The sequence below is a fragment of the Larus michahellis genome, chromosome Z, assembly GCF_964199755.1.
Source record: "Larus michahellis chromosome Z, bLarMic1.1, whole genome shotgun sequence".
NCBI classification, from domain to species: domain Eukaryota; kingdom Metazoa; phylum Chordata; class Aves; order Charadriiformes; family Laridae; genus Larus; species Larus michahellis.
Genome location: NC_133930.1, coordinates 25694822 through 25707601, shown reverse-complemented (window position 1 = coordinate 25707601; position 12780 = coordinate 25694822). Strand labels below are relative to the sequence as shown.

At 43.3% G+C, this 12780-nt stretch overlaps 1 protein-coding gene across 1 annotated transcript in view; it reads right to left on the bottom strand.

Moving 5' to 3' along the window:
- Positions 1 to 2165, bottom strand: part of LHFPL2 (LHFPL tetraspan subfamily member 2) — a 123227-nt gene extending 121062 nt beyond the window's left edge. The window contains exon 1 of the mRNA XM_074570655.1: positions 2049 to 2165. The gene's annotated coding sequence lies outside the window, so the exon portion shown is untranslated. The remainder of the gene's footprint in view (positions 1 to 2048) is intronic.
- Between the last annotated feature and the right edge of the window lie 10615 nt (positions 2166 to 12780).

Below are 12780 nucleotides of genomic sequence, written 5' to 3'. Positions count from 1 at the left end.
AGTCTTTGGCGGCAGTATTCCTCATCCAAATTTACCAGCCCAGCACAATCAAGAGGGACATAGATGTGGAGGAATATGTTTTGATTAAATAGGTAAAAAGAAGTGACTGTAACATTCTGATATAGGAATGCTGCATCCAGTCACAGTGATTTATGGTCTTAAAAGCAAATGACACACTACAGTTACTTACCCAACATGTGGGTACATCATCACTCAAGCATTTCCCAGAATTCTTAATAGAAACAGATGATTAACTAAAAAAAGATAAAGTGGGCACTTTCCGAAGTACTGATTAAACCCACCCCATGACCCAGACAGAGAAAACTTGTCAAGGAAAGCAGTGATGTGATTAAAGCTGGAGTGGCTGCAATTAGCATATACAATGAAAATCAAAGAATGGTCCCACGACACCACATCTGAGATAAAACTCGCTCATTAACAACTGCCCTAGCAGAACAGAATGACGGTCTGTTTATATCCTGCATCTAACAGTGGGCAGACATGGAGAAAATACTCAAGAAAGTGCCGGCGATTAACAGGGATTGTATTTTTGTAGCATGTTTTATTCAGAAGAATAAAGCAGGACATTGATTTTAGCATCACTGACACTTTCTAACAAGCCGCTCTTGGTGCACACTGTGTGTTTTATTTAGGCCTCGATGCATTACAGCTCTATAAGGCTTCTACTACGAAAACAAATCCCCTGAAAACAAAAGAGCTCACTGCAGATGTGAGAATGCACAGGACTGGGACCAAGGAGGTATCTTCACTAAGGTATCTGTAATGGAGCTTAGGAATGTCTCCCTCAGAAAGCCAAACCTTTTAATTAACATATATAATACTTTCCTCTAGAGGAGGTCTGCTAGAGCTTTTTAATTTTTTTTCCAGCTATTCTTAATACACATCTCCCATCAGGACGTGCACAGCATCTCATCTGCTTCCTTCTGGCTGGGTGTGAGCCTCCTGCGATGGAGCAACCCCAGCTGCTCTGCCACCAGGTACCGCACACTTGTCCGGACACCGCGCTGCCAGCCCGTGGTGTTGTCCTTGATGTTGCTCCCAGGCCCCCACAACTCCTGACTGAGGGGATCCAACCTCAGCAGTCTGTTACCGGCTTCCTTCGGAGCGACACCTTATACCACCAACAAACCTTCGCCGGCAACTTGTGCCGTGCACTTCTTGCCCTTTCCTGAAGCGCCCTAAGAAAGGCGATACTCCCGCTCCTCCTCGAGAACTGAGCCCAGCACGGCGAGGGGAAGGAAGAACACGCCGGCGGTGGGAAGGCGCCAAGGTGAGCTTTGAACCCTGTCTCCCCCAGGCAGCTCGCTGAGGAGGCGACCGGCTCCCGCCCGCCCTCCTCGGGAGAGGCCGCAGGTGCCGCGGCCGGTGGGCGCAGGCCTGGCCGGGGGCAGCCCGGCTCCCGCCGCCTCCCCTCCTCACGCTCCCCGTCCCGCACGAAGAGCGTGAGACTCATGGGACCCCGCCGTCCCGTCCCGCCCCGGCTCCCCCCCGTTCCCGCCCCGTTCCTCACGGCGCTTCCCACAGAAAAGGAACAGGGGGGAGGGCGGGAGCCCCCCGCCGCCCTCCCCGCGGCGACTGACACCCCCACGGCAACGGCGGCCGCCCAGTGCTGCCTACGTGTGCGCGGGGCACCCCGCCCGCCTGGGCTGGCTGCTCGGCGGCACCTCCGCGCTGAGGAGGGAGGGAAGGAGGGAGCCCGGCCGTTCCGGGCGCCCCGCTGCCGCCCGCCGGGTCGCGCCCTGGTTCCCCGCCGCCCCGCGGGGAAGGGGCGAGCGGGCGCCCTCCCGCCCCACCGCTTCCCCAGCGGCGCCACAGCCCCGTCCCCCGCCGCCACCTCCGCGCCGTGCCTCGTCCACCCCCGGGCAGTTTCCCAGCTACCGGCCCCGGACGAAGGGGAGCTGCAGCCCGGCCGCCGCACGGTCAATGAATGGAAAGGCAGCCAGCGGTTCCTGTCCTCCCTCCTTCCCTCCACAACTTCAGCGGCGACGGCGCCGCTGCCGCCGCCGCCTCCTCTTCCTCCTCCTCACCTCCGCCGGGCAGTGGCCGCTCCTCCGCGCTGGGGCTCCGCTCCCGCCGCCTCCGGCCCGCGCCCCACCGGGCTCGCCCTCCCCCGCTCCCGCCGCGACCATGCACCGAGGAAGGAGGAATGGGATCCCGGCGAGCGCCCGACCCGGCCGCCCCCAGCCGGCGGGAGGGAGGGAGGGAGCCGAGGGGCGGGGAGGGACGGGACGCGGCCGCCCTGCCCTTCCCAGGACCGGCCCCCTCACACTGACGTCCCCCGCCCTCACACCGCCGGGACGCCATGGGGAGCCTGTGCCCGGCGGCGGGGGAGGGCGCCCGGCGCGGGGCCGGGTGAGGGGAGGCCCCGTCCGGCCCGGTCTGGGCCGCCCGGGCATCTCATCCACGGGCGGCCCGGTATGCCCTCCCCTGGTCCGTGTCACAGCTCTCCCGGCGGGCTGGCCAAAGGGGAGAGCCACTGGAAAGAGTCCGAATAAAGGCGGACCCGCCATCCCGGCGGCTTCATTCACCCACGGCCCCTTCACCTGCCTCCGCCGAGGGAGCCGGCTAAGAACGGCCACCGGCCTGCACGAATGATATTAACCATTTCGCTCCTCATCGTAATAGATAATCCGCCCCACTGGACCGAGGCACAGAGGACACGCTGAATATAAAGCGGGAATGGTAAACACCAACTCCCCCCACTTTCCCAAACATTCCTCTCAGTCTAGACCTTCGGGAAAAAAATGCAGTTAATACTTACACAACCTACATTGTAGGAAAATGCCTTAGAAATTGTCTGCAAACTTTCTGTTTTCAAACCTTTTCCCCTCAGAACCAATCATTTCCCACCAGTCTCCCTTTAAAATTCCCAGTTAGCGCTCCTCCAGTTTCAATGGAACACAATGATGACCGAGGCTTTACAAGAATATTGGGATTTTTAAAGTGTCTTCAGATCCTTCGTGCTAAGCACATACGTGCCTACTAGCAGCGATACTCATTTAAAACACCTGCAAGGTTTCGTCGCAGAGGTGTCCCCACGTGCCCATGCTGTTCCCCATGGTCGTGCCCCATCTCCTACACCGGTAGCTGCAAGGAGATGACAGGTGCCTGACCAGACCACGCTCCTCGGCGTCAGCCCCACAGATTGGAGCTGGCTGTTGCAATAGATAAAGCCAGCCGCTAAGCAGGTCAGTAAAATAAATCACTCTTGGTACCTCAGAGACAGCAATGCGAAAGGCGATTTGCCGCAGCTACAGCTGTCCTCCCCCTGGGAAAAAGTACGGAGTTCTCTTTCCACAGCTATCGGAGCGTTCTCTTTTACTGTTTACTTGAAGCTGTGGTTTCAAGCTTGAATTACTCTTTCACTCTGAGGACAGAGAGGGATGGGTGCGGGCTGGCCCTGCTGTCAGCCGGGGACTCCAAACTCCTCAGCTGCGAGGGCACACTCCAGCCAGCTGGGTCCCGTGGATGGATCCCTGCCTTTGAGAGTAGCATCTGCTGCTCAGGAAACCAATGTTTTCCTAAGTATGTAGGTTTAGGACGAAGAAACAAGCACAAATAAGAATGATGGTCCTGCGGCAGAAACGTTAAAAACATACACAGGTATCTACACGTAGTGAAAACAGAGCATATGCTTTCATGTTTATGTTTATTGTCCAAACTTGTACCCCAAGACTACCCTTCCCCTTTCTCTCTGGACAAGTCATCAGACGACACGTTCTAAAAAAGTTTTATAACAGATATTTTTATTAGTTCCTATTAAAGACGCTGAAGATTCATTTTCTACAAAATAAGGGTGTCTTTGTAAAGCTGAACTCTCTGTGACCTCTGAGAACAGCTACTTTAACATACAATAGGAGACAACTCAATAGGCCTGTCCAAAAATAAACATCTGTTTAAAGAATATTTTAACCCTAGAGACTTCACACAAATTGAGTGGTCACGATGTTACCTGATAATACAAAATTAACACAATATACATACTAATTTTCAAAAAGCTGTAAGACCTTTTGCATTCCAGTTTTTGAGTACGCTTTGAGCTAGTCTGTCTCCATAATAAATGGCTCTACTACTTTCAGATCAGAGTGTTTTCCCAAACAGATAAATCCCCCACACTGTTTCAAAAGGACATTAGAACTGTGATGGTCCATCAATAACATGAAACCAGAAAGTATAAAACCTGCATTGCAATTATTCTTGTAACAAAGATCAGTTTTCTCACTGATCATCTATTAAGTCCTGAAAAGATAAAGTGCCTAATGATTTAATAAAGCTTACCTAGAATGAAAGGAAATAGTTATTAATACATCCTTGTTATATTAATTTACTAAGTTTGCTTCCAAACATAGGCACCCATGTGTGTCCAAATCACATGTAAGTCTCACTGCAATTTACAGACAGGATAAAGAGTGATGTTGTGATGGTTGCTGTGATAGTGGATCCAATGGAAGCAGCAGCCTCTTCTTCCTCCTCCATTAATTGTTTAAAAATTGACTGCTGTTTCAAAATACACAGTGGGAACAGTTACACAGGAACACTTACACAGTCCTGCTATCGGTTAGTGTTTATGTGCAGGGTTAGCAGTTGTATAGTAATTACTAATGGGAATGATGAAACCAGACAGTAAGGCAATGATAACCCATAGAACACTATGATAAAGATTTTAAGAAACTGATTACAGACTCAAAGTACTGCATGTAATACAAAAGGCAACCATGGCTTAGAACATTTTAATTTGGGCTATTGGATAGTCCAACTCCACCGGGTGCTGCCTGATCATCGGCACAGATCAGTACAGTCGCTTTTTACCACACTATCCTGGATGCAGAAATTTGTGTGGCAAGATTGGTTTGTCAGGTTGTGGGCCTGAATCACTCTGGAGGTTAAAAAACCAGCCAAGAACAGGCAATTTTTACCAGGAATTTTAGGAAGCTGCACTCTGAAAACCCCTGATTTGGTCCCGAAGGCCAAGGTTTGGGACCAGACAGATCTAAGCATAGCATATCGTTTTCTTAATCTGAAATGCTTATTTATTTGGAATTGGTGTGAGGAACTTGTTATTTCCTTCTATCGAAGTAGAGAATTTTTAATGCTAACTAATTACGATATTGGCTTTGATGTGCAGCTCTAAACATTTTTATTTTGATTATCTGAAATCCAACTGCACAAACAAATAACTCATCACCAGAACTTAGTACATATGCACTACCCAAACAGGAAATGGAGACGTCAAACAACACACTTTGGATTAACTAATATATGAGATGGAAAAGATGATACAATGGTTTTTCCTCTTGCTCATAGATCTTCCCAAGTATTAACTTCATAGACATTCATTTGTTTAGACAGTTTTCCTCCCTAAACATTGGTTTACTTATAACCCCAGACAGTAATACCTGACATAATTTTGATTGATCTATTTAAATTCTCCACGGACTGTTAGAATGAAGGATTATTTTACCCTGAAATTTCCTGAAGTTCACCTGAACAAATACAGCCTTGGATAGGGCCCAAAAAAACATTCTCTGAAGGTTATAAGAATAGAATATAGACAGGGTAGACAAAACAGGATAGAAGAAAGTACAACCAAAGAGGCTACGACATTCAAATAACTAGCAAATAACATATAGGTTGGAAAGCAGAACAGACACTATTTGGCTCAAAATGAAGCTCTCGCTTAGTCTGTGAATAGTCACTGGAAACTATTAAAAATATTGGAGAAGATACAAAAATGTCTATATGGTGCCTACAAAAAGCTAAAAATGAACAAAGGGAATATCATGTATGCATATTGCAATTAGAAGAAGTAGTTAGACTAAACAGCAAATCAATGCCAACTTTATAAGCTTGATATATTCATATTAGATTTGTTCCAATTGTATTTACTTTCCTTTTTTTTCTTAAATGGCTGCCGTTCCAAAACCTTCTCACTGTGGAAGATTGGAATAAATCTCAATATGCTATTGAAATAAATGGTCTGACTATAGAAACACACAGGGAAGAATTTTATTGGAGAAACATAATGTTGGAAAAACAATGTTAAAATTGGAAATTGTCCTAAGAACTCCAATGAAAATGGAAAGACAGAAGTCAAGGAGACTGAAAATGGTGGGAAATACACAAAAGAGATGACTCAGCTCTGAAGACCTGAGGAGGCAGAAAAAATTGAGTGAGGGAATGGGTGTTATTTTATTGTGGTTTATTTGTTCCCCCCCCCAAAGAAAAGTAAGATGTAAAACATCAGCAGAGATAGTCTTCAAGAAAACGTCTCTTTCTCATGTAATCCTTGTTTTTGTTTACAGCTTCAGAAATCTCAGTTCCTGTAAGCACTTAGTTATGACATTTAATTTTTCAGTAGTTCATTCCTCTAGTGTCAACCAGCATTTGGTGTTACAGAAAAGAATCTGATCCCTTTATAACCAGTAACAGTAAGGACAAAAACAAACAAACAAACAAAAAAACCCAAAAAGCCCACACCACCAAAAAACCCCAAACAACAACAACAGAAAAGGGCATATGAAGATATGAAGTCAGGGAAACCCATCTATTGCAACTTGTTTTACCATAGCTGTAGGAACTTTGGTCACGGATCAGACTCACACTGTACTATAAACAGAGTAAAACAAGGGCATCCTGGCCAGAAACATCTTACACTCTAAACAAATCAGACAAAAATCCCAATTCTAGACACAGAAAAGCAGAAGGATGCTGAGAACGAAATAACAGTAACAACTACTGACCAGCATTTTTGGCAGAAGTATCTTTAAAAAAAAAACAAAAACACTGTGAATCTATCATCATGGATTGTTTGGAATAAAATGGACATTTTAGTAGGAAATGAGAGATGAGAAGAGGCTGTGGTTAAGCTGAAAGGGACATTCAAAATTATCAGCTTATGTTGAAGATAATTTAAAAAAGGTGGAGCAGCATCCTGAGTGGATAACAGCAGTATCATATTGAATCTACCGAGTTCACAGAAAAGGACTTTTATAGTTCAGATCCAAAATAAAGTTTATGTGAGAGTTTTAGCCATGGATGGACAGAAAACACCTTATCTCAAAGATATTATGTACAGAATCAATGTATAATATCTAGTTTATCTGCACATGAGGACTTAGGGAAGGTTTGGAAGGAAAGGCTGGTAGCTGTCTTTAACCATACTGAATTTGAACTGATGTCTTGATTCCAAAATATCCAGAGAGATATATTGAGATTTTCATCTCTACAGGAGAAGGAAGTCTAGGGTGACTCAGGAAAGCTAGTTTAATAGTGTGGAGATTATTTTGATACTAGGAACAAATAAAGGGGACAAAGGACAGAGCTGCTTTAGAGCTTTCATGGGAAAATGATGAAGAAAACACCCTTCCAGACATGCAGACCAATGCAAGGCAGCAGCATGTATTTATCAAAATAAAAACAAATTGAAGAAATAAGGTCAGTTAAAATGGTGTGGTTCATAGACTGAAACCTTTAAAAAGAAGGCAACATGGGAACAGACAAAGGCCTTTGGTGGGTGTCAAGAGATATCTATTGACCCTGGTTGAGTATTTTGAGGTCTCACATTCCAGCTCTGAACCAAGCTTGGTGTTTTAGGAACAGTAATTGTTAAACTAATTTGGGACTCAGCCAGCATGGTACAAGCAGGAATCCACCACTGTATTTTAAGAAGGCTGTAACTGAATGCAGACACTCAGGCTCACTGAAGGGATACAGATTTATCACTGTGTCTAATCTGTACTTTTGAAACACATATTATTGTAAGTAGTATGAAAAAAAGCTGTCTAGCCAAATAAATGTTCCCTGACACAACAGCAGTAACAGCTGTTTTATCTCCTTTCCCATAATTTGGGGGTTTAGGACTGAGAAAATTTTTAAGTGCACTTTGAGGCGGTAATTCATGGGCATTTAAATCAGCAGTATCCTTTCTACTGAAAAAAAAAGGAGACATCCATTAGGCATAAATAATTAAAGAGGCCAAGTTTTAAATATGACATTCATCTATTGAAATTCCCAGATTAATAACCAGCTATGCTAATCTATTTCTTTTCTGATGTCTTAAAATCTCTTTTCATGTCCTAAGGAGTGCTACAAGGAAACATATACAGTTAAATGATTTAATGATCTTGAGCAGGATACTATGCATATAATATTTGAAATTACCCTATCAACTCATATATCCAGTAGAAAAAAGCAACTCCAATACGTTCTTCAACTACTAGCTTATTTATCACAAATGAGGCATTTTCTAGGACTTTGTCCAAAGTATCCTACAGTTCTACTGGCTGTGTTACAAATTATAAAAGGAAATAGTCTAGTGCTGTTTCTAGGAATTATACATCTCAAAATTATTTCATATTTTTGATTCATCAGTGCTAACATCATTAGAGATAGGAAAATCTGAAAGATTATTAACACTGCCAAGTTTTTCAGAGTAATTTAAGACATGAAGAAATTGCATATGAATTGAGAAGATTCACCCAGACTATCTAAAGAAATTCAGTAAAACAGTCTTCTTACCCCATAACTCCAGCTCTAGAATAACTGCTTGAAACATTTTTCAGAATTAAAATGGGCATCCCAATGAGCAATTCTGCCTAGGGAAGAACTCAACCGTGATAACATTAAGGCTTTCTAAGCTCCATGTGCAGTGTCAGTGAGACAAAGAGCAGCACAAAGCACAGCAGTTACAGAGACGGATTACTCACACTGGCAGTTTGTGCTGCTTTTGAGCTAATTTCCAGCCCCACATTCAAGGATGGAAAGTGGATTCCTAGCATATTTTATGCTTATCTGGATGCTCAGGATTATACACACTGACCATGGCATTGCCAGGATGGAAAAGGAGAAAAAAATGATGATACAGATTATTTTTTGTTGGATTCCTCTTCTTTGTTTTGTTTGTCCTCAAAACCATCTCATGTCCACACCTTGAACTCTAATAAAAATGTTCTTACAGAAGATATAATAAGGTCTTCGAGCCCAGAAGTCCAAACTGGTAGTCCATCTTCTTTACTTGTCACCCACCTGTAATACAGTACCTTATGATGTTTTTGAAAGCTTTTCCCTTTCTTGTCTCATGTGGCCCTAGTTTCACTCCATTTTCCTTTCCTGCTCTTATCACAACTGTATTAGAACCCTCCCTAGTTCTGAATATCATAGAACCATAGAATGCCAGGTGGGAAGGGACCTCAAGGATCATCTGGTACAACCTTTCTTGCAAAAGCACAGTCTAGACAAGATGGCCCAGCACCCTGTCCAGCTGAACCTTAACAGTGTCCAATGTTGGGGAATTCACCACTTCCCTCAGTAGATTATTCCAATGGCTGATTGTTCTCATTGTGGAAAATTATTTTTCTTATGTCTAACTGGAATCTCCCCAGGAGTAACTTGTACCCATTACCCCTTGTCTTTTCCATGTGACTCCTTGTAAAAGTCACAAGTCTCCATCGTCTTTGTATCCACCCTTTAAAGACTTGGAACATGGTGATAAGGCCTCCCCTAAGCCTTCTTTTCTCAAGGCTGAACAAAGCCAGTTCTCTCAGCCTTTCCTCATACGGCAGCCTACCAGTCCTTTGAGCATCTTTGTGGCCTTCCTTTAGGCCCTCTCCAGCCTGTCTGCATCTTTTTTGCATAGCGAAGACCAAAACTGAACACAGTATTCCAGGTGTGGCCTGACAAGCACTGAGTAGAGTGGGATAATGACTTCTTTACCTCTGCTGGTGATGCCCTTGTTGATGCAACCCAGCATCCTGTTGGCTTTCTTTGCCACAGTGGCACACTGCTCACTCATAGTGAGCTGCATGTCCACCAGGACCCCCAGGTCCCTTTCCACAGAGCTGCTTCCCATCCAAGTAGATCCCAGCCTGTGCTGCACTCCTGGATTATGTTTTTCCCAGGTGCAAGACCATACACTTGTCCTTGTTGAACTTCACAAGGTTCGCCCACTCTTCCAGCCTATCCAGGTCTTCCTGCAGGGTGGCTTTTCCTTCTGAAGTGTCCGCTTCCCCATTCAGTTTGGTGTCATCAGCAAACTTCATCAGGGTACGCTCGATCCCATCACCCAGATCACATGAAGGTGTTAAACAGCATTGGGCCCAATATCGATCCCTGGGGGACCATACTTGTGACAGTTTGACAGTCTGAAAAGGAGCTATTTACCACCACCCCTGGGTGCAACCTGTCAGCCAGTTCCCACCCATGGCACAGACCACTTGTCTAGACCGTAATGCATCAGTTTCTTTAGGAGGAGGCTGTGGGGAACCATGTTGAAAGCCTTGGAGAAATCGAGGTAGACAATGTCCACTGCTCACTCCGCATCAACCGAGCAGGTTACTTTGTTGTAGAAGGCGACCGCGTTTGTCAAGCATGATTTGCTCTTGGTGAATCCATGCTGGCTTTTCCCAATCACGTGTTTCATTTGACTTCTGATATGGATAATATGAAATGATCATACTCATTTCCAAAATCTAATGACACAAGAGTCTTGATCTATTAGCTCTTTATTTCCAGGCTGTGTAAAAGAAGGATGGAATTCTCATTTACATGTATCAAGTTAGCTATATAGTCTTGAATCACACATTAACCCTTATCCTTGTTTTTCCCTCAGAAGCATCTACTTTCTGTTTTGAAGCTTATTTATAGTAAAGCCAAATTGGAAAGCATGCAGTCTAGTGCTTTTGCCAACACTATATATTTTGGTTGAACTAGAACTCTGAAAATAAATTTAAAAAAGTGCAGAAGAGTTGTTCTGTGTTTAAATTGGAGCTTCCTGAGAAGTAACACTTTTTCCATCTGCTTTTACCTTGCCACAAACTATTCCAATATACAAAAGATGCAAAAAGTTAACTTTTGGAGGACATATTGTACAAGCCATCTTCATTAAGAGAATGTATTTCATTTTTCCAGAAAGCAGTTAACACATAATATATAATTTTAAAAATAATCTTGAGGCAGTTTCATCTGTAAAATACCTGCAATGCCCATCAAATATGAATTGAAAGTAATAACATTACAGAGTAGAGCAACTCTGTCAAAGAAGAGGCCTGCAATATCATTAATACATCCTTCACATCCTGTTGGGCTACATCATGTTCATGTTCATGGCCCCACTAGAGTATTAATCTGACATGTGTCAGATTAAAAAGATTCAGATATCCCAAGCAGCCTGGGGGCACACAGCAGCATCTCTGTTCCAAAAAACAAAAGATATGCACAGTACATACTGACATTAATTTGGGGATGATCTTTTAATGGCGGAGGATCAAATACAGTCTATACAACTTGGAAGAAATGGATCATGCTAAAAGAAAAGATTTGTAAACTAATCAGGAAAATGCCTTTTAGACTTGCATCCTGTATTTGTTGATATGGTCTGTTTACTGACTCACGCCAGTAGGCTTTTCTCTGTCAATCACTAATCACAATTAAATACTAACAGGTACAAGGATGTGCAATTTCCTTGTAACTGGGCAAACTACAGAGTATTACAATATTATCTTCCTTGGGACATGGCCATGTGTTCTGAATTTCAACAGAAAAAATTAATGTAAGATGTACAAAGAGGTTTATGCTTGATACTTTAAGAAAAATCAAAAGCTTTTGAAACAAGCAGATTTCATTGTGCAGTGCAGCATACACTAGATTTAAGACAGTCAGCCTAAGCATTAGGCACTTTCAAGTAGCATATACTGAATAGCCTTGGAAGAGTGAACAACCATTTGCTTAAAACATTATTTTGAAGAAAACACATGACCTCAGAAGTTGTTCAGAGAGCTCAAATGGGAGCCTACAAAAAAACCAACAAATTTGTGTCAGCACACTTACAACTGTTTTGGTACCTCAAGCTGTTAATGATAAAGTAATGGAATTCTTTTTTTTGATAATAATGTAAAGCCAAATAAATGCATTGGACTCCTATTTTTCATATAACACATTAAAGTGTTTATTTGTCTTCACATACAGCATAGTGCTGCATGAAGCTTCCTTGAAAATACTGTGCCTTTTCATTTAAAAGTGGCATTTCTGTGAAGTAATACTCTAAATTTGTATTTCAACTTAATAATAGCTTATATTTATTATTAAGCCACAAAATGTTCATTGAGTGTTTTGGTTTTAAATTCCATGTAATTGAACTTACTGGGTTTTAGCAATTAACTTACTGCGTTTTAGTGTTGTGCTGACCAGAATGCTGGCTAAAACAAACTTAGAAAACAAGTTTAATGACTGAGAAAACCCTGCTGAAGGAGCCTGATAATTAGGATTTATGGCATTTCCCTGTAGAGAGCATTGTCTTTCTCCAGTTATTCCCTGGAAGCTGAATCCATCACTTTGTATGATATGGTATCTCTCTATCAAAGAATGCGAAAATTAACTTCAATATAAATAGATGAGACCTAAATAGGAGCTTTTGCTGGTCTAGAGGTTCAAGATTCTGGACCATAGGCTGCTAAACTTTTTTTAGGGACTGAGCCCTGTGCTAAAATATGTATTTCACACTACTCTTGGATTTCCTTTAAAATAAAGACTGGCATTTTTGTGACACTGCCTTTTACCTTATTGATTATTTACCCTTCAGGTGCATATCTGTGTATCTCAGCATGGGAGATCTGTTAGGATCTTTAACTCAGGCTTCTCCGTGCCACATTATAAAAACTCAGTCTTTGAAACCTTCTCTTAAAATACGGTGATGCCTCCCATGGAAGAAGTTCATTTTTTTCATAGCCCTTAAAATTCTCTACACTATCAATAGTACTGCACCAC